A 21,411-nucleotide genomic window follows, 5' to 3' on the forward strand; every position below is an offset into this window, starting at 1 on the left:
TAGTATTCAGTATCTTAAGAAGCATGCATACAGCCACTGGCTTTAAATTAGATAAATAAGTAATTGCTCAGAAAAACTTCAGGTCTTAAAATAAGCCATTACCAAATAAAGCCTTTAAGTGTACTGCAGAGAGATGATATCTTACCAAAGGGATAAGTCGACTTGCCCAGTGAGAAATACCTACTAGCAAATTCTCAGAGGCTTGTGATTGAGAATACTTAGACCAAACAAACTAAAGGAATCACAATGCAAGCTGTAGAACAAGGTTCTAAATGTGTTCTCCCCAGGCTAGCAGCAAGAATACCCAGAAACTTGTTAGAAATGCAGACTGCTGGGCCACCCACCAGACCGACTGAATCACAAGCTTTGGGTGGAATCCAGCAATCTGTGTTTTAACAAGCTCCCCAGTGTTCCTATCTCAGCTGTGCTGAGAACCACTGGGATGGAATAAAGATCACTTTAAAGGGGAAACAGAAACCGGTGGTCATCACACTATTTCCATGTTCGTTGAGGCAAATAATTTCACTTTTCTGAGTGCACCCATCTGGAAAAAAAATGTTATATTATTCGTATGTTATCTGAAGTTCCTTCTAGTTCCCAAATTACATGGCTCTGAATTCCTCTTTGGTATATTTGAAACTACAAGACTCTTGAAAAAGAGGGGGAAATGACCAAGAGCTAATAGACACTAAACTGAAAAGGGGAAAAAGTCAGAAATTTGGCATGCAATTTGACTGTACTTTGTGTATATCAAAGTGATTTCCTCTGAACTACAGTGTCTTGTGAGTTCTCCAAATTTGCTGACATATTGAGTGCAGCACTTTCACAGCATCATCTTTCAGGATTTGAAATAGCTCCACTGGAATTCCATCACCTCCACTAGCTTTGTTCGTAGTGATGCTTTCTAAGGCCCCCTTGACTTCACATTCCAGGATGTCTGGCTCTAGGTGAGTGATCACACCATCGTGATTATCCGAGTCATGAAGATCTTTTTTGTACAGTTCTTCTGTGTATTCTTGCCACCTCTTCTTAATATCTTCTGCTTCTGTTAGGTCCATACCACTTCTGTCCTTTATCGAGTCCATCTTTGCATGAAATGTTCCCTTGGTATCTCTAATTTTCTTGAAGAGCTCTCTCATCTTTCCCATTCTGTTGTTGTTTCTTTTCATTGATCGCTGAGGAAGGCTTTCTTATCTCTCTTTGCTATTCTTTGGAACTCTGCATTCAGATGCTTATATGTTCCCTTTCCTCCTTTGTAAACTCAATATTGTTGGTATGATTTCATCCCATTTCTTAGGTATGGACATAGTCTACATTTCATTAGTATTATAGAATCCAAGTAGAATTAACTAAACAGAACTCAATTTTCCTTCCTGATTCAACCACACTAAGTACTTGCACAATGATTTTGCAGAACCACAATATTACCCACATCTGAAGATACCGTTAAACAAGGAAATGCCATTTAAATCTCCTTTCCTTTGTTTGTGTGATTTACTTTATATACCCAAGACTAGATGGTGTAATGTCCATTTCATAGTTTGAAGTGCAGGGTACTTACAATTATATGTGCTTGTAGTCTCCTTATTTCTAACCCCAATGAAACAAAATAGTCTAAAAAAGTCACACCAATAGTTATTTTGAGAGGCCATGTCAAACTTGGATAGTCCCCAAATACCTATAAAATCCCTCTGGGTTCACTTACACATGGAAAAAGTCAGACGTTCTTAGAATATTTTTTGCAAAAAGATGACAAATTCTTATGCACAGTTAATAATTAATGATTGTAGTCCAAAGAATTACAAGCCTTCTATGCTGAAGGGTAACGTCAACAAGTGAGACAAGAATTAGGCTCAAACCAACTCTTTAAAGTGACGTTTACAAACTACCCTATTTCATTTATTTCTTTACAGAACTTTCAATAACTACCAGTTATACTTATCCAATCAGTAGAATAATTAATGTCATAAAGATAATCATACCCTTAAGACCAAAAAGTCTTAATTACTTTTTTCTGCTCTATTGCTGGTTTTTATCCCTCCATATGTAGCAGGTTGGAGAGTAACACAAAGAAAAGAAATGAGCACTGGGGCCCACGCAGGTACCAGGCTGGCTTGAGCACCCTTCCTGGTTGGCCCTGTGGACCCTCATCTACCCAGACACAGGAAGGGGCTTTAGAAATTTTCATGCAAAGCATAGTGGCCCCCTGAGATCCATGTCATAGCACAAGGAATTAATTTAACAATTGATGTATAATAATGCTGAGCTCATTTACAAGAAATTCTTACCTTCTCATTTGTTCAATTTGTCAGTCTCTGATTTGCCTTGCCATGTAGTTAGTCTCAAATTCACTTAAGGTTATTCTCCTTTCTCTTATGACATTTAAATATGTCTGGTCTTTAATGAACTATCTGAATCTTATTTTTTCTGGTGTCCATCCACATCTCTGTCCTTTTCATCTTCCTGTACTTTTTGTACAGAATAGTTTGTGACATTCTTATTCTTTTCAATACAAATATATTCATTAAAAGAAGCTGCAATCCTCTGACAGTTTCACTAAGTCTTCTGACATAGTTGTGCACCAAAATTTCTGTATTGAAATATATACAATTTTAGCTCCCTATGACATTATGCATGGGCCTTATTAATATCAATTTTTAAAAAATAAAATTATGTGTAGATATGTTATATTCAATACTATTCTTTGACAGGAGCAAACAGGGTCCTTGCCCCATACCCAGGTTTCAGGAGGCTCCTGTGTTTTGGAGTAAGGTTCTTAAAAATATCTAAAGTCCCTCAAAAGTGTATCCTGACCCTAAATGTGTGGGTCCCAGTCCTAGTTACTTCCCTTTGGGCTACTCTCCAACTCTCTAACCCATAAGTGGGATCCAGATGCTCATAAAGCATCATGATTGAAACTTTAAGCTATCTTGGACTCCATAGCAAGACTTTATTTAGTTCCAGATAGGCTGTCTGGTAAATGGATTTCTCCCACAGGTCAGTGTGGCATTTTTTTAAACAGAAACAAAAGATATTGGGCCACCTGAATGGTGTTTGCATGCTGATTATAGTTGAGGTGAATGGTTTACATAGGAAAGAGTCTTATAAAATATATTTTCTAAGGGCTTTACCCCAGGAGAAGCCCTAGATATATTATACTCTGAATTTATTTTCAAGATAGTAAAGGTGTTAAAAATACTTATGATAAAAAGGAAAACATTAGTACAAAAGGTATAAACTTCCAGTTATAAAATAAAGAAGTCATGGGAATTTGGCAATGTACCAAAAAGAAAAAAGGCATCCTTATATTTGATAGAGTTGAAAATGATTATATGAGACTAAATAAATATTGCTGAAATATTTGCAGGGAGACATTGTTTCTTATTTCTGCAATCTTATTAAAGATTTCTGGAGAGGTCACAGACTAAAGAAGTTTCTGAGGGCAAAGTCTCTAAGAAGAACTTAGTCGCTGACTGTTCTTCCCTTCTTGCCAGAAATACTAGCAATTCCCTTGCAAATGGAGCCAAGTCATGGAAACAGACAAAGAATTCTCTTTTACATCATTGACACCTGCCAGCATATCTAATCTCCTGATTGGGACCTCTATATTCAAAATATAATTTACATATTAGTAAAATTCATAAGCAAAATCTACTTTGGAGCAATGTCAAGAGAGAAAAGCAAATCAATTCAGTTCAGTTCAGTTGTTCAGTCAGGTCTGACTCTTTGTGACCTCATGAACTGCAGCACTCCAGGCCTCCCTGTCCATCACCAACTAGCGGAGTTTACTCACATTCATGCCCATTGAGTCAGTGATGCCATCCAACTATCTCATCCTCTGTCGTCCCCTTCTCCTCCTGCCTTCAATCTTTCCCAGCATCAGGGTCTTTTCAAATGAGTCAGTCCTTTGCATCAGGTGGCCGAAGTAGTGGAGCTTCAGCTTCAGCATCAGTCCTTCCAATAAATATTCAGGACTGATTTCCTTTAGGATGGACTGGTTGGATCTCCTTGCTGTCCAAGGGACTCTCAAGAGTCTTCTCCAACACCACAGTTCAAAAGCATCAATTCTTCAGTGCTCAGCTTTCTTTATAGTCCAACTCTCTCATATCTATACATGACTACTGGAAAAATCATAGCTTAGACTTTTGTTGGCAAAGTAATGTCTCTGCTTTTTAATATGCTGTTTAAGTTGGTCATAACTTTTAATCCAAGGAGTAAGCGTCTTTTAATTTCATGGCTGCAGTCTCCATCTGCAGTGATTTTGGAGCCCAAGAAAATAAAGTCTGTCACCGTTTCCACTATTTCCCCATCTATTTGCCATGAAGTGATAGGTCCAGATGCCATGATCTTAGTTTTCTGAATGTTGAGTTTTAAGCCAAGTTTTGAGTGTTAAGCCAATAAGAAAAGCAAATATATCCCCACTAAAGCAAATTATGAAGAATTACAAAGCCCATACTGTATCAAATAATTTCAAGAGCAGGAAATTTCTAGTGTCTCTGTGTTTACTGTAAAGAGACACAAAGGACAGTGTGTTCTCCTATGTTAGGCTTTGAGTTAGAAATCAGATGAAACTTAAATTTAATGTGATTTCAATCACTGATACATTATGGTTCTAATTAAATTCTGATGTATTTCACAATGAAATTTTATTATTTTGTAACATATAGTTGCATATCAAATCCAGGAACAATTAGATACTTCCATTCTAGTAATAACCTAGACAACATATTAAAAAGCAGAGACAATACTTTGCAACAAAGGTCCATCTAGTCAAGGCTATGGTTTTTCCAGTGGTCATGTATGGATGTGAGAGTTGGTCTATAAAGGAAGCTGAGCACCAAAGAATTGATGCTTTTGAACTGTGGTGCTGGAGAAGGCTCTTGAGAGTCCCTTGGACTGCAAGGAAATCCAACCAGTCCATCCTAAAGGAGATCAGTCCTGGGTGTTCATTGGAAGGACTGTTGTTGAGGCTGAAACTCCAATACTTTGAGATTCAGTATGCGAAGAGCTGACTCATTGGAAAAGACCCTGATTCTGGGAAAGATTGAGGGCAAGAGGAGAAAGGGACGACAGAGAATGAGATGGTTGGATGGCATCATTGACTTGATGGGCATGGGTTTGGGTGGACTCCAGGAGTTGGTGATGGACAGGGAGGCCTGGCATGCTGTGGTTCATGGGGTTGCAAAGAGTAGGACACAACTGAGCAACTGAACTGAACTGATCTGATTCTAGTAATTCCTATTTAGGGCTGGCTAGAACCTCAAAAGAAAAGGTTCAAGGATCAAGCCACATTCAACTAAAGGTCTAAAGACAAAAAAAAAAAAAAACCTCTTCTTCCCTGCAATTAATGATGGAAATCCTAAAAAATTAGTTACAAATAAGACAGCCTCATATTTTATGCTTAAGGACAGGGAAGCCTGGCATGCTGCAGCCAACGGGGTCCCAAAGGGTCAGACATGATTTAGTGACTGAACAACAAAGTGTTTTATTTGAGAGGAGAGAAGATATTTAGCAAACATGAAAAACAATTTTAATAGCAACGATGACAATAATAATTAAATTTGGAAGTAAGAATAGAGTATAACTTTCAACTTTTCCTATCTATTAGCTATATGATCTTAAGATGTTTAACTTTTCTAAGCCTCCATTGTGAAATGAATATAGTCATAGTCTTCTATTATTAGAGCTTTCATTAGGAAGCATTAGGAAGTCCCACGTGATTGGAGCATCACCAAGAACGAGGGATGTGGTTTTTAAAGGAAGCACAGGTACTATTAGTTAAAGAGAACTCTTCAGAGTTTTGAGCTGGTAGAGCGAAAGTTTACCAAAAAAAAAAAAAAAAGATCAGGCAATTTATTTAAAGAGGAGCAATGGGTGAGTTGAAAGATGGCTCAGTACTAACATTGAGATCCATGCCTATAAAAGTAGTATCCTACTTTCAAATGTTTCCCTAGGCTAAGGGTATCCTTCAAGAAATACATGGATAAATAGCCAAGAATAGCTGGAGAGCCAACTCAAGACAGGACAGCAGTGGTGATTATACCTAAAAATATAAATATAATCCATCAGGCAGAAGAGACATTTCTTTACCAAATATAAGAAAGAAATTTGCCAAGGACAATATCTCTTGAGTAAATAACATGATCTCATATCACACAGCGGGATTAGCCCTAGATATCTATATGCACGAATCTATAATTATAGTCTGTTTTCTCTTCCCAGGCAAGGATTCCAGTGTTGTATGAACTCTTTCTTTTGCTCATGATTAAAATGAAATGAACATAGGTTACTTTCAATTTTGTGTAACTTAAAAGAAACAATAAAATCCCAGAGTAGAACTATTTAACATAATTAAGGCTAGATTGCTTTAATGTTTTGAGTATTTTAGGAATAATTGTTCAACTTAAAAAGGTAGGAATAATAATAGACAACTGTAGTTAATCTATACACTCCATTTTGAAGGCAGATGAGGTGTTTTTCTGATTGAGAAATAAATACAGTCTCAGAGCCACAGGACTGGCTTCTTTTGAGTCAGAGATGACCTTTGAACATCAGTGAATTATTAAAACTAATATGAAAAAGTCATATGCCAAAGAGTAAGGAACCAGTGCTAGAGGGATAAATCACTAAATTGATATCTTTATTCCTTGGGCCTTAAGTTAAGGGGGATTAAGATTTGACAAAGAACCACGTGCTTAAAGAACAATGAGCCAGCAAGGCCCAAATAGCCATCGCTGACCTTTCAAAGGAGGACATGGTGAGCTCAGGAAAAGTATACGCAAAGGAAGATTAATTAATGCTTCACATGGATTTGCATCTTTCTGGGACGCAGGGACATTGTATGGAGTTGGAAGCAGACCTCAAGGAAGAACAAACTGCCAATTGTTATAAATCCAAGGCTATTGTGAGAAGATAAAGCTTTGGATTTGCCTGTTCTAGTAGTAGAGCTCTGAACTCCTTAAATGCACAAAATGTGTTGGAATAATTCTCTTCCTTCTCTGTCATGCACTTATTTACCAGAAATTGCCCTTCTCCACTCACCTAAGTACCCATTTCTCTTTTGTTATTGGCCTCAATGGGAATGGGAATTCCCTCACTTCCATTAAACCACGTTTACAGCTCTTGCAAAGTTCAGCTCAAAAATTATCAACATTCATGAACCCTTCTCTAACTAATCTTAACCAACTTTTTCAATGAACTTTTTCAAATAAGCATTCTTTACTCATTAAAGACTGCATGCCTGCTAAGTCATTTTAGTTGTGTCCGACTTTGTGACCTATTTGACTCTAACCCACCAGACTCCTCTGTCCATGGGATTGTCCAGGCAAAAATCCTAGAGTGGATTACCACGCCCTCCTTGAGGGGATCTTCCTGACCCAGGGATTGAACTTGAGTCTCTTGCATCTCTTGCATTGGCAGGATGGTTCTTTAACACTATTGCCACCTAGGAAGACCCATTAAGGACTATCGCAGTCTTAAATGAAGAATACATCATATGAAATGTTGGGCTGGACGAAGCACAAGTTGGAGTCAAGCTTTCAGGGAGAAATATCAATAACCTCAGATATGTAGATGACACCACCCTTATGGCAGAAAGAGAAGAGGAACTAAAGAACCTCTTGATGAATGTAAAAGAGGAGCATGAAAAAGCTGGCTTAAAACTCAACTTTCAAAAAACTAAGATCATGGCATCTAGTCCCATCACTTCATGGCAAATAGATGGGGAAACAATGGAAATAGTGACAGACTATTTTCTTGGGCTCCAGAATCACTGCAGATGGTGACTGCAGCCATGAAATTAAAAGACACTTGCTCCTTGGAAGAAAAGCTATAACTGAACTAGACAGCATATTAAAAAGCAGAGACATTGCTGATAAAGGTCCATCTTGTCAAAACTATGGTTTTTCTGGTAGCCATGTATGGATGAGAGTTGGACCATAAAGAAGGCTGAGCACTGAAAAATTAATGCTTTTGAGATGTGGTGTTGGAGAAGACTTTTGAGAGTCCCTTGGAATGCAAGGAGATCAAATCAGTCAATCTTAAAGGAAATCAATCCTGAATATTCATTGGAAGGACTGATGCTGAAGCTGAAACTCTAATACTTTGGCCACCTGATGGGAGGAACTGACTCACTGAAAAAGTCCCTGATGCTGGGAAAGATTGAAGGCAGGAGGAGAAGGGGATGACAGAGGATGAGCTGATTGAATGGCACCACCAATCAATGGACATGAGTTTGAGCAGGCTCAGGGAGATGATAAAGGACAGGGAAGCCTGGCATGCTGCTGTCCATGGGGTTGCAAAAAGTCCAACACGACTGAGTGACTGAACAACAAAAACAATTTTTAAAAGAACTCACTCTGGCAGTCATGCTATCCTGTTCCTACTAATATTTCTGTGGCTGACGTTTCATATTAGTCACGTGACAGAATTTTCAGTGCTCCTGCAAGCAAACCAGCTCTTAACCATTCAATTCCACTTCTCATGCTAATCCCCTATCACTGAAAATCAACCTCAGGATACAGTTTACCAAAGTCAAACAGTATATACTCTGAAAAGGAAGAGAAAACAGGTCATACATGGCATAGAAATTCTTCCCCTTGTTTTAAGTATATGTAATTACTGATTTTTTTTTTTTTGGTGGAGAAATTGAATTTGAAATTTCACACCTAGCTTCTTTAGACTAAGAATCTAATCTTTATACTTGAACCTATTAGGATATTCCCATGTTTTTCCTGCGAGCATAGGTTTTTGGAAACTGTTTCAGTTAAACCTAATAGATCGGGCAATACTTTATGACAAAGCCTCCACTCTTTAGGACATGTGGGACACTTTTTCATGGATTTACCAATAGCTAAAGAAACTTTCACATTTCTTGATACTTGAAGAACAAGAAGCATATCACTTTTGTCAAAAAGGCACACTAGTTTTTGATAGCATAAAAGATTTATTTTTCTCCATCCAAACCACCCAGAGATACCAGAAAACCAAAAGTCTCCATATAACTTGATCATTTTATGAATGAAAGGCTCAGCTCAGGGCAGCTCTGCTCCTGTTCTAAGCTTATTCTGATTCGTGATTGAAATATCTTTGCTCTATAGGTTTAGGACACTTTATTTGCTCTAAAATTTTATAATTGTAGCAGAGTTTGGTTTTTGTTGTTTTCTATTTTGCCCATGCTACATCTTGCAGGATCTCAGTTCCCTGACCAGGGATTGAACCCAGACCATGGCAATGAAACCACCAAATCTTAACCACTTGGCCACCAGGGAACTCCCAGCAGGATTTTCATAAATGGTATGATTTGTTTTCCATTGGAGTTTGTCTGTGGGATTAAAAATGGTCTGATCTTTTTTTGTTTGCAGATTATAATGATTCAGTTTCTAATATAATTTACAAAATGAATTAAGCAAGCCATTTGAATTCCAACATGGCAATGAGATTTTAGTTTTTGAATATAATCTTCATTCTTGCTCAGAAATGATTTTGTTTTGCTTTATATATTAATGATGAGTATGGGAAAAAGTCAGTTTTCATCCCAATCTTAAAGAAAGGCAATGCCAAAGAATGTTCAAACTACTGCACAATTGCACTCATCTCACATTCTAGCAAAGTATTCAAAATCCAAGCGAGCCTTCAATGATACATGAACCAAGAACTTCCAGATGCTCAAGCTGGATTTAGAAAAGGCAGACGAATCAGAGACCAAATTGCCAACATTTTGTTGGATCATCGAAAAATCAAGAGAGTTCCAGAAAAACATCTAATTCTGCTCTATTGACTACACCAAAGCCTTTGAGTGTGTTGATCACAACAAACTGGAAAATTCTTCAAGAGATGGAGATACCAGACCACCTTACCTGCCTCCTGAGAAATCTGTATTCATGTCAAGAAGCGACAGTTAGAACCAGACATGGAAAAACAGACTGGTTCCAAATTGGGAAAGGAGTATATCAAGGCTGTATATTGTCACCCTGCTTATTTAACTTATATGCAGAATACATCACGCAACATGCTGGGCTGGATGAAGCACAAGCTGAAATCCAGATTGTCGGGAAAAATATCAGTAACCTCAGATATGCAGATGATACCACCCTTACAGCAGAAAGAGAAGAACTAAAAAGCCTCGTGATGAAAGTGAAAGAGGAGGGTTAAAAAGCTGGCTTAAAACTCAACAATCTAAAAACTAAGATCACGACATCCGGTCTCATCACTCCATGGCAAATAGATGGGGAAACAATGGAAATAGTGACATTATTTTCTTGGGCTCCAAAATCACTGCAGATGGTGACTGCAACCATGAAATTAAAAGATGCTTGCTCCTTGGGAAAAAAAGCTATGACAAACCTAGAAAGCATATTAAAAAGCAGAGACATTACTTCACCAACAAAGGTCTGCATGGTCAAGGCTATGGTTTTTCCGGCTATTGTGTGTGGATGTGAGAGTTGGACCATAAAGAAAGCTGAGCACCAAAGAATTGATGCTTTTGCACTGTGGTGTTGGAGAAGACTCTTGAGAGTCCCGTGGACTGCAAGAGTGCAAACCAGTCAATCCTAAAGAAAATCAGTCCTGAACTGGAAGGACTGATGCTGCAGCTGAAACTCTAATACTTTGTCCACCAGATGCAAAGAGCTCACTCATTTGAAAAGACCCTGATGCTGGGAAAGACTGAAGGCGGGAGGAGATGGGGATGATAGTGGATGAGATGGTTGGATGACGTCCCCGACTTGATGGCATGAGTTTGAGCAAGATCCTGGAGTTGGAGATGGACAGGGAAGCCTGGCATGCTGCAGTCCATGGGTCGCAAAGAGTCGAACACGACTGAGCGACTGAACTGAACTGAATCATGAAAATCTTAACAATGATTTGGTTTTATTGTCCTGTCTTTTATGTATGTAAGAAGATCATTGCTATTAAATTTCATTCATTTCCTTTCATTGCAATTCCTTAGAATGTATTTTTTTATATATACCAGGCTTAAATTTTTAATTACTCTGACTACGTCTATGGAGTTCATTAAGATTTATTGAATCTTTCTACTCTCCTCCTATAGATGTTTTCCAATATATGTACATTGTTTGACTATAAAATACATAAGATGATTCAAATTTAACTTAGATTGTGCCAGACTTTTTAGTTACTAGTAATTCCTGAAATATTTTAATAATAACTGTTTCTACAGCATCAGCTGTGTGACATAGATCTTCATTTACCAATACATTTTCTGTGCTATTTTTGATGGTTCGATACCAAGTATACAGCAATATCAATATATTTGTTTTTTTCTAAGTGATTTTAATACAACTTTCAAGGCTAATAGAAGATAAACTACCTAATCATAATTCTTGAATTCCTAATGGTTTTCAATGTCCCATATTTACCTGAAGGAAAAATGTTTTTCCTATAAAATACTTTGAATATTTTGCCAAAGAATGCTCTTGCCAACTTGCTCTTCTTATACAATGCATGAGTTGTTTCAAAGAGTATTCCATTTGGTTAGTCTCTAAGTTGTGACCAACTCTTTGTGACCTCATGGGCAGTAGCCCAAAAGGCTTCCCTGTCCATGGGGGTTCTCCAGGCAAGAATACTCGAGTGGGTTGCCAGGCCCTCCTCCAGGGGATCTTCCCAACCCAGGGATCAAACCCAGTTCTCCCACATTTCAGGTGGATTCTTTACCAGCTGAGCCACCTGGGAAACCCAAGAACACTGGAGTGGGTAGCCTATTCTTTCTCCAGGGGATCTTCCCAACCCAGGAGTTGAACTGGAGTCTCCTAATTGCAGGCAGATTCTTTACCAGCTGAAGTACCAGGGAAGCCCATGTTAGCAACCTCAAAAAGCTTGAAGATTCAAGGTATTGATTCTTTCCTAGAGCCTCTAGAAAAAGCACAACCTACTGACAATTTGATGTCAGTGTGGTAATATGCATTTTGGACTTCTTGTCTTAGAAACTATGAGGTCATAAATTTCTGCTGTTTTAAGCCACAAAGTCTGTAGTAATTTATTACTGAAAACTAATACAACTGTTATCATTACTTGATAGTTGAAAGTTATAACCAGACAGACAAGACAAATAATACATGCATTTTAGAGGAAAAATTCATATATATTCTGCAATTTGAGTGGAGATATTTCTTTATTATGTTTTAGGCTTGCAACAAGATCCATTTCTTTAGGTTACAAAGACAAGTTAGAAGTGCTATCATGGGTATTTAGAATGGCAGATGGAAAAGAAAGGATACCATTTACGATGACAACCAAAAGGATAAAACATGGGCATAGTCTTAGCAATAAACAGTCAAATACTTCACTAGAAACAAGTCAATGGAAAGACACAACATGGTCTTTTATAGGAAATCTCAAGAGCATAAATCTATCAATGTTTCCATAGTTAATTTATACTTCAAATGTGACCTCAATAAACATGCCAAGAGTTTTCCCTCCTATCAGGAAAAAAATTTATTTAAAAGTTTATATATTACAAAAAGAATTTTAATGCTGCTGACAGAAAATTACCAAATGAATTAAATTAATAATAAATATCAATTTAAATTTTGCTTGTACTTCTTTTTAAAAGATATGGTATCAAAAGATATTGTGATTTTTAGTGGCTATAGAAGACACCATAATTCACCACACTATCTTTTGTCATGTATATACATCAGTCACTAAAATAAAAACTTATCACTATTTGAATGAATAGAACAAATTATTTGAGCATCATTAAGTGATCAAGCATATGGAAATACACAGAAGATACTAGTGATAACTATAAAAATTTCAGGTTATAGAAATCAACTGCTAGGAGTTAAACTTGTGCTACAAATACAGAAGTTCAGAGTAAAATGAACTTTTTAATGATAAATGTATCTTGGAATGTTGACTGAGGAGGGAAAGATGAATGAGAACAGAAAGTAACAATTATTAAAGCATTCTTGTCACTTGTAAAATTCAAAGCCTTTCATTGATGAGGATATCCAGCCTGCCTTGTTAGGTAAAAATTTATTAATGCAATAATAAATTTACATTAATTTATAAATGTAAATTTATAAATTTACACATGGTCCTAGGGAGAATACCAATACAAACACCTATACAAGTTGGTTGTACAGGCAGTCATCTTGGTTGAAAAATATTGTTAAGATTCTCAGAAAAGCATTACCAAAAAGTTCATTTGAAAATTATTTGCCTTTAATTTCTAACTTGTTTTCTTGCTTTCTTTATTTGCAGTCACCGTGCTGTGTATTTTCCAAAGGTAAAATATGTCATCCCCATAAATCATGCCACTCATCTTTTAACTACTTGCAAAATTCTCAGTGTATCAACTTCCTCCTCAGGAAACAAAAGATACATTTCCCTTCCTCATACTTTTTAAATAACAATGAAGGCTTTAATCTCTACCCATAAATTCCATAGATACATAAATATTTATAATGATCTTGGTATTTGAAGATACCACTGTGTATGACAGTAATTTCAATATATCTAATCATTTACTGCAAATCCAATTCCCAGGTGGCGCTAATGGTAGAGAATCTGCCTGCAATGAGGGAGACCTGAGTTTAATCCCTGGGTTGGGGAGATCCCCTGGAGAAGGAAATGGCAACCCACTCCAGTATTCTTTCCTGGATAATTCCACGGACAGAGGAGCCTGGAGGGTTATAATCCATGGGGTTGCACAGAGTTGGACACAAATGAGCGACTGAGAACTACCTAATTCTAATGAGTGCTATATCCATACTTAGATCATGGGCACAGTTCCAACCTACAGATCAAAACTTACAAAGAGTGATCAAATTAGTTTTCACTTGTCAGAGATTAGGACTTCAGAGACTTCCCTGGTGGTCCAGTGCTTAGGATTTTGCCTTCCAATGCAGGGGGTGCAGATTTTATCCCTGGTAGAGGAGCTAAGATCCCACTTGCCTCATGCCCAAGAACCAAAACAAAAACAGAAGCAATATTGTAATAAATTCAATAAAAACTTTAAAAATGGTCCACATCAAAATATATATATATGTTTTAGAAAAAAAAAAAAAGGAATTAAGACTTCAGTTGAATATTGCCCTTCAGAATCCTTAATTTCTAAGACTCCATTATTTCTAGCAATGATTGAGTGCTCAGATTTTAAAACTCTGATCTAGAACATTGAGCATAAACATAGCTCTAATTTTAAAAATGATGGGGTCATGCATAGATCTATACAAAATAAGTAACATCAAGTTCAATTAAAATGAATATGAATATCTTATATATAAAAACAAAATTGTCATAGATTGTTTGATTAAACCCAATAAACATATAAACTGAATTATTAAACATCACAAATAAGCCTAGAAATATGGTGTTTCTACTAGTTTAAAATATATTGAAATTAATTAATGATGTACACAGTTTCGATCCCTGGGACAGGATGATTCCCTGGAGGAGGAAATGGCAACCCACTCTAGTATTCTTGTCTGGAAAAAATTCCATGGACAGAAGATCCTGGTGTGCCACAGTCCATAGGGTCACAAAGAGTAGGACATGACTGAGCGATTAAACACCGAGGTAATGTCATATTTTGTCATAAGGAAGCCAAGCAGGGGTAGCAAGTTTTCTATAGAAATTGACACATTTTTCCAGGGGAAATTAAAATATAAAATCTGTCTGGTACCTTGACTGTGGTGATGGTAACACAGATGTTTGCATCTGTCCAACTCATCAGATCCTATATATTAAATATGTGCCATTCTTTGTGTCAATTATACCCCAATAAAGCTAGTTTTTAAAAATACAACTAGATTTGGTAGCTATGTTAGTGCTCAAAAACTTGTGCATTCTTTAATGACAACTCACGTTCTACTTTCTTCATTTATGTATGTGTTATTTACCCACAACATGTGCCTCTTTTCTTGAATTCTTACAACCATTGCAGTGAACATCACACATATTGTCACCAATCGTCTGCACTAACATATTGTTCTGTATTTTTTCAAATGCCAGTCTTTTCTCTTCCACAGCCCAGGGACAACTTTTCACATTCCTCATAGCACTTAGTTCTATATATTGGATATGTAGTTCATATTGAATGAATAATCATTGAGTAACTGATTCAGCTTTCTAGCGGCTCAATTCTTTAGAACAGTGGTTCTCAACTTTATCTTCAAATCTTACAATCTGGGGAGATTTTAAAAGTGACCCTATTCAGGATATACCCAGATCAATTAAAACATGACCTCTGTGGGTAGATCCCAAGCATCAGTATTTTTTCATGACAAAATTTTCAGCTATTTTTTTTAAACCACAAAAATAAATTCCAATATGTACGCAGTCTTTAGGGGAACAGTGATGTGCCCTAAGAATATTATTTCAAGTTGCAGTATTTTTAATGTTCAGAAGCCACAGAAAAACAGATTCAGGTACAAGGGATTGCAGGCCCTCATTTCATTCCTTAAAAACCTCTTTGGTACTGTACTTAAACCATCCAAAAGAAAAATACAATTAAGAAATTAAGTAAGCAGAAATCATAATATGTTCACATAGATGAGGTTCTCTTTCACCTTGTGAATCCTCAGTTTATTAATTCAGTTGTGACATCTGAATTGTACATATTCTTATGTTAACTATTCTGCTTCTCCTCCTTGCCAGGAACTCTCTTAAACCAGATTCTTAAGACCCAGTGTTTATGGGATACCTACTACTGTATGTGAACAGTAATCTCTAAAAATATCAAAACGAGTTTCCTATTTTGGACACCGAAGGAAGATTAATAATATTAAGTTTCTCTATTTTTTTTCCTCCTACACCTGAAAGGCAGAATTTCAAGGAACATGTAACAGTCATTAATACTAGATACATTTTGAGTCATGAGTTTCTGAGTCTTTAAAATTTGTTCTGAACTGCCTGAAAACTATTATTTTTTAAGAGAGCAAACTCATTTTAAAAATCATTCAGTGGTAGATGATTATCAAAACGCCAGTCTTTTTATCATCTTCCAAATAGGTCATGTATTAACTATGTTAACTTTGCGGTAAGGAGGGAGAGGGCAAGGGGAAAGGCTGACTCTGTTTTATGAAATAAATAATATAAGAAGAAACTGTAAGAAATTACCCCCAATATTTACTATTTTTATTTATGAGTGGTAAGATCTTAAATGATTTTTTTATGTAATGTTCTTTCAAATGTGTTTTCAGAATGTTTACTATGTGATCATAATTATAACCATGAAGTTAATTTCTGGCTTTATCATAGGAGTTTGAGCAAGGAGTACTCAACTGGGGGGAATTTGTTTCCATCTCTTTTACTGATCTTACTTTTTTCTTAGAAAATGTTCAACAAAACACTAATATTTATTAAACCCCTATTATGTAACTACAATTTTAAGAATTGACTTACCAGACTCAGTCCCTGCTATGAAAAATGTCTAGTTGTCTTGTGAAAATCTTGTCTGGTATATATATTTTTCATTTGTTGTCACTGAATTTTAGAATACCTAATATAAGGCTTGTTTAACAAAATATAGTAATTCCTCTTCCCAATTTTGAATACCTTTTTACTAAATTCCCTTCTGCAAAGTTGCCTGTTCAGCAAAATACCAGGAAATACAGGTAAAGACACAGGTAATACAGGTATTAAGACACGTAAGTGTATAATCTTTAAGCTATTTATTAGTTTTATGAACCTTATAATGATAAATAAAAATTTCATCATACTTAAAGTACATTTTACAAAATCAAATATCTAGTGCTGAATAGGTCTTTTAACACCATTTACTATAACCTCACTGCTTTACACATTTCTAATTGCTAGTATTAATGGGACACTTACTACATGCTAAATATTGTTATAAAGTGCTTTCCATGCATTAAATATATTTAAGTCTCACAACAGTAAATATTATTTTATCTTTGTTTTACAGATAAGGAAATTGAAAACTGGATTAAACAGAAACTAGTAAAATTCAGTTACCTAGCAAATAAATGCTGTTGCTGCTGCAACATTTATCATGGTAATCATTAATTCATGTCCAACTCTTTGTGACGCTATGGAAATACACATTTAGATAATGAAAGAATGGGGTAGAAACGTGTTTTCTCTTTTCCTAAAACAGAGACTCCCAGAATTTTATGAGTGGGAAGGGCTTTTAGATTATTTAGTATGTCCTCTTATTTTTCAGATGAGATAGCTGAATTACAGAGAGGATAAATGCTTTTACCGTTCTTCACATCACCCACATGCATATAGGCACTAGTTATAATAATTCAAATATTGTCCCATACAGTGGTAGATGCTGTTGAGAGTTTTCACACAACTTCTGTCCCAGAGGCATTCTCTGCTCTCCAGCTGCTGTAGGTGTTGACTACTGTATCCATAGCCACTCTTTTCAAGAGGATTGCCTGTGATCTATGGGATTCACCTTGCAGGGAAGTCTCTTCATCTCATCAGTGCTAATGACTGCCTGATTCATGGTTAGAAAATGGTTGTCTGGAACCCCACCCCTGTTGATCGGGAAAGGCTGGACTTTCCCGGAGACCACAGTTTTTCTTAGCTCTTTGCCCTTCCCAGAAATCCCTCCTTCACAGCTTTTCCCTGAAGGGCACTTCCTTAATGATCCACATGCAATAATCTGTACCCCAGCTTCTGTTTTTAAGGAACCTGACCCAAGACACATGTATATATATACCTATATATAGGTATAGGTATATATACTATTTACATGTAAATGGTTCACACACTGAAGGAAAGAGTACATAATTAACTTAAAATTCACATATTTTGCTCACAGTTAAATATATGAATATAAGAAGAAACTGGAGAAGATGTGGCATATATATATGTATATATATACATATACAGATAATTATTCAGCCAAGAGAAAAGATATCCCTTCATATGTGACCCCATGGATAGATCTTGATCACATCATGCTAAGTCAGACAAAGAAAAGCAAGCTTCTATGATATCACATGTGGAATTTTAAAAAGTTAAACCTATGAAAACAGTGAAATAGAGGTTACCAAGGGATATAAGGTGAAAAAATAAGATAGATGTTGTTTTTAAGGGTACAGACTTACAATGAGTAGTAAATACGCCCTGGAGTTCTGTACAGAGTATACTGAATACAGACAATATTATATTATAATCATCAAACTTACTAAAAGACTAGAGCTTAATTATTCCAACCACTAAAAAAAAATATAATTATGTAACATAATTACTGTACAATAGCAATCATATTCAATATTACAATATACAAATCAGATTAACATGCTATATACCTTAAATTTATATAATCACATATCAAATATGTCTTAATTAAAAAAGAAGAAATTGGTGAATTAACTGTAGGGACTAAGGAAATGAGAAAACAATGCCAAAAAATTGGCACTCAAATCCTCCTTTTCCTGGAAATTAATGTCTCTAAATTAAATTATTATATTGAAGAATAATTCAACAAAACAACTCATTCAGAAACATACAACGTATTTATGAGATCTTAGTTAAGGTTAAAGCCTCTGCCTGCAATGCAGGAGACCCGGGTTCAATCCCTGGGTCGGGAAGATCCCCTGGAGAAGGAAATGGCAACCCACTCCAGTATTCTTGCCTGGAGAATCCCATGGACAGAGAAGCCTAGTAGGCTACAGTCCAGGGGGTTGCAAAGAGTTGGACACGACTGAGTGACTTCACCTTCACCTTCACAAGGATGCTATTTATCTTTGTCGTAACTAGTTAGTTTTGAGTGATCAGCACAAAAATGCCCAAAATAGGCATCATCCAGTTCCTACTGTGTCTGAGAGGAGGACTGGTTAGGGAAGGAGGAAGCTTTGCTTTATTTATTCATACTATAGCCAATTTGATTAGAGTATATTGGTCTTATAGCCAACCTACTTAGGGTGTACTAGTCCAAACCCAAGAAGAGAAGATTAATTTTAAGAAGAAAAACAACATTCCCTAAACAGGATGTACTTTTTAAAAGCGGTGGTCACTGAAATACTTAGTTACAAGTTCCTTTAGGATAGTTGGAACTGATTAACCTATATACACAGAAACAAGTGATTTGCCCTTTTGACATAAATCTAGCTAGGTGGCTCACTGGTAAAGAACCTGCCTGCCAATGCAAGAGTCAGGAGACACAGGTCTGATCCCTGAGTAGGGGAAATGGAGGAGGAAATGGCAACTGACTCCAGTGACTCCAGTATTCTTTCGTGGAAAATCCCATGAGAGGAGCTTGGGGTCTGCAGTCCATAGGGTCCCAAAGAGTCAGACAAGATTGAGCGGCTGAGCACACAGTATATACACACTTAGATACACACGTAAGAATAAGCTGGCATATATTTACTGATAAAATTGATAGGGATAGGTCACAAAAGACCAACAATGACCATGCTGGATATAAATACAGAAAAAGAAAAATTATGAGAGCTGAGGGAGCAAAGATGGTTGCAAACGACCATTTTGGAAGATCAAGGTTATTCTGTCATTCCAATATATGTGCATGGTATTTCATGATTCAAAGGATCCAGATAATTTTTCAATAGTGATACTAATATTTAACAAGTAAGGTAACTTCCAACTAACTGTGTACCTAGTGATCATTTAGAGTGTTGACTGAAAAAAGACACACAACAAGAGATCTGTGAGTTCACTTTTATTGGAGGACTTATGAGGACTGTAGCCCAGGATACAGCCTCTCAGACAGCTCTAAGGAACTGTTCCAAAGAGATAAGGGGTGAGGGGGAGGGTGGGGTTCAGTATATACAAGATTTGGTGAAGAAGGGATACATACATTCAAGCACACATCTCAGTAGAAAGTTGCTGCTAGTCAGAAGGAACAGAAGTCTCCATTAATTATTTCAGTGCTTTTCTAGATATGAGAAGATGCAAGAAAATGGGGTTATAAAATTTTCCCCTGAAAATATCTATCTGAAGGCCTGTTCTGCCAGCTTCACTAGAACACAAAGGGCCTTATTCCTGATCTCCGCCCTGAACTCCTTTCAGGATGCCTTGAAGGTCAGTGACTGCAGTGGCTGGTGACTTCATCCTTGCAGAACTAGATGGTGAGGGACATTTTGTTGTTGTTGTCAAGCCATGTCTACAGGATGTGAGGGCGATCTGGTTGCGACATCTGTCACCCCATTGATCGCCAGGGTTGATTCTGCTGATCTGGCTGGCTAGGCGGCTGTCCCCTTCCTCCCTCACCGCTCCATGTGCGTCCCTCCCGAAGCTGCGCGCTCGGTCAAAGAGGACGACCATCCCCGATAGAGGAGGACCGGTCTTCCGTCAAGGGTATAGGAGTAGCTGCGCTCCCCTGCTAGAACCTCCAAACAAGCTCTCAAGCTATGTCTACAAACACAAAATAAGAAAAATTATATTAAGCGTTAATGAGTGAAAACATAGCTCCGTTTCTTTTACCGTTTTCTACCCACTTCTTGGGCTCACCCGGTGGCTCAGTATCTGTCGGTTCTACATATATGCTACTTGCAGTATCTGTCTGCCACTGCAGGAGACATGGGTTTGATCTCCCTGGGTCAGGAAGATCCCTTGAAGAAGGAAATGTCAACCCCACTTCAGTATTCTTGACTAGGAAATCCCATGGATGTAGGAGCCTGGCAGGCTGCAGTCAGCGGAGTTGCAAAAGAGTTGGACACGACTTAGCAACTAAACAAAAATCCACTTCTTATGGTAATCTCTCACAGAAATACCTATATCTTAGTTAGTCAAACCATCTGTCACAAAAATAAAGTGCAGTCCCATAGGTTAAAGTGTAAGGGGCAATTTTGTCAAAGAAGCATATAAATTAGGAGGGAACACTTTACAAATTTTTACTACATGGCATGCAATTTATACATGTTTTCTCATCTTAGCAGCATTAAATAAAATATTATTTTTCCTAATTACTGAATATATTTACAAGCTGTCATTAAATAATGTGACTATTGACCAGGCATTGGTCTGTTCTAGTGTATTTTTGCATATGACTCAAGAAATCTAGTTTTAACATGAAAATGCACCAAAATTATTGAATTATGTACAATTCTGTGCAATCTATAGGCTAACATAAGCAGGCAGAAATGTCTGCTGGTGCTACATATATGCTCTGTGATTTATTGATTTATACTTCCTCACTTATTAAAATTCAGTACTTGAAATCCTTACATTTTAGAGACAGAAAACTTGAAATTATTTGTTTAGCTCTTTTCTTTTCTGAGATGTGGAAACATGCTTAGAATTACTAACTAAGCTTTCATAGACAAATAGAATCAAATGATGATAATTTAATAAGTAATGTAGATCAATGGTATGTTGAATTTCATATAGCCAGAAAATAAATATTAATATCAGGAGAACTTAAAACTTAGAAATACCAATAAGTTATGGAGTCTCTTTCCATTCTGTTTTGAAAGACATTGTGACCTTGCATTTACAAAGATAAGACCA

The sequence above is a fragment of the Oryx dammah genome, unplaced genomic scaffold (genome assembly GCF_014754425.2).
Source record: "Oryx dammah isolate SB20612 unplaced genomic scaffold, SCBI_Odam_1.1 HiC_scaffold_11, whole genome shotgun sequence".
In the NCBI taxonomy this organism is placed as follows: Eukaryota; Metazoa; Chordata; class Mammalia; order Artiodactyla; family Bovidae; genus Oryx; species Oryx dammah.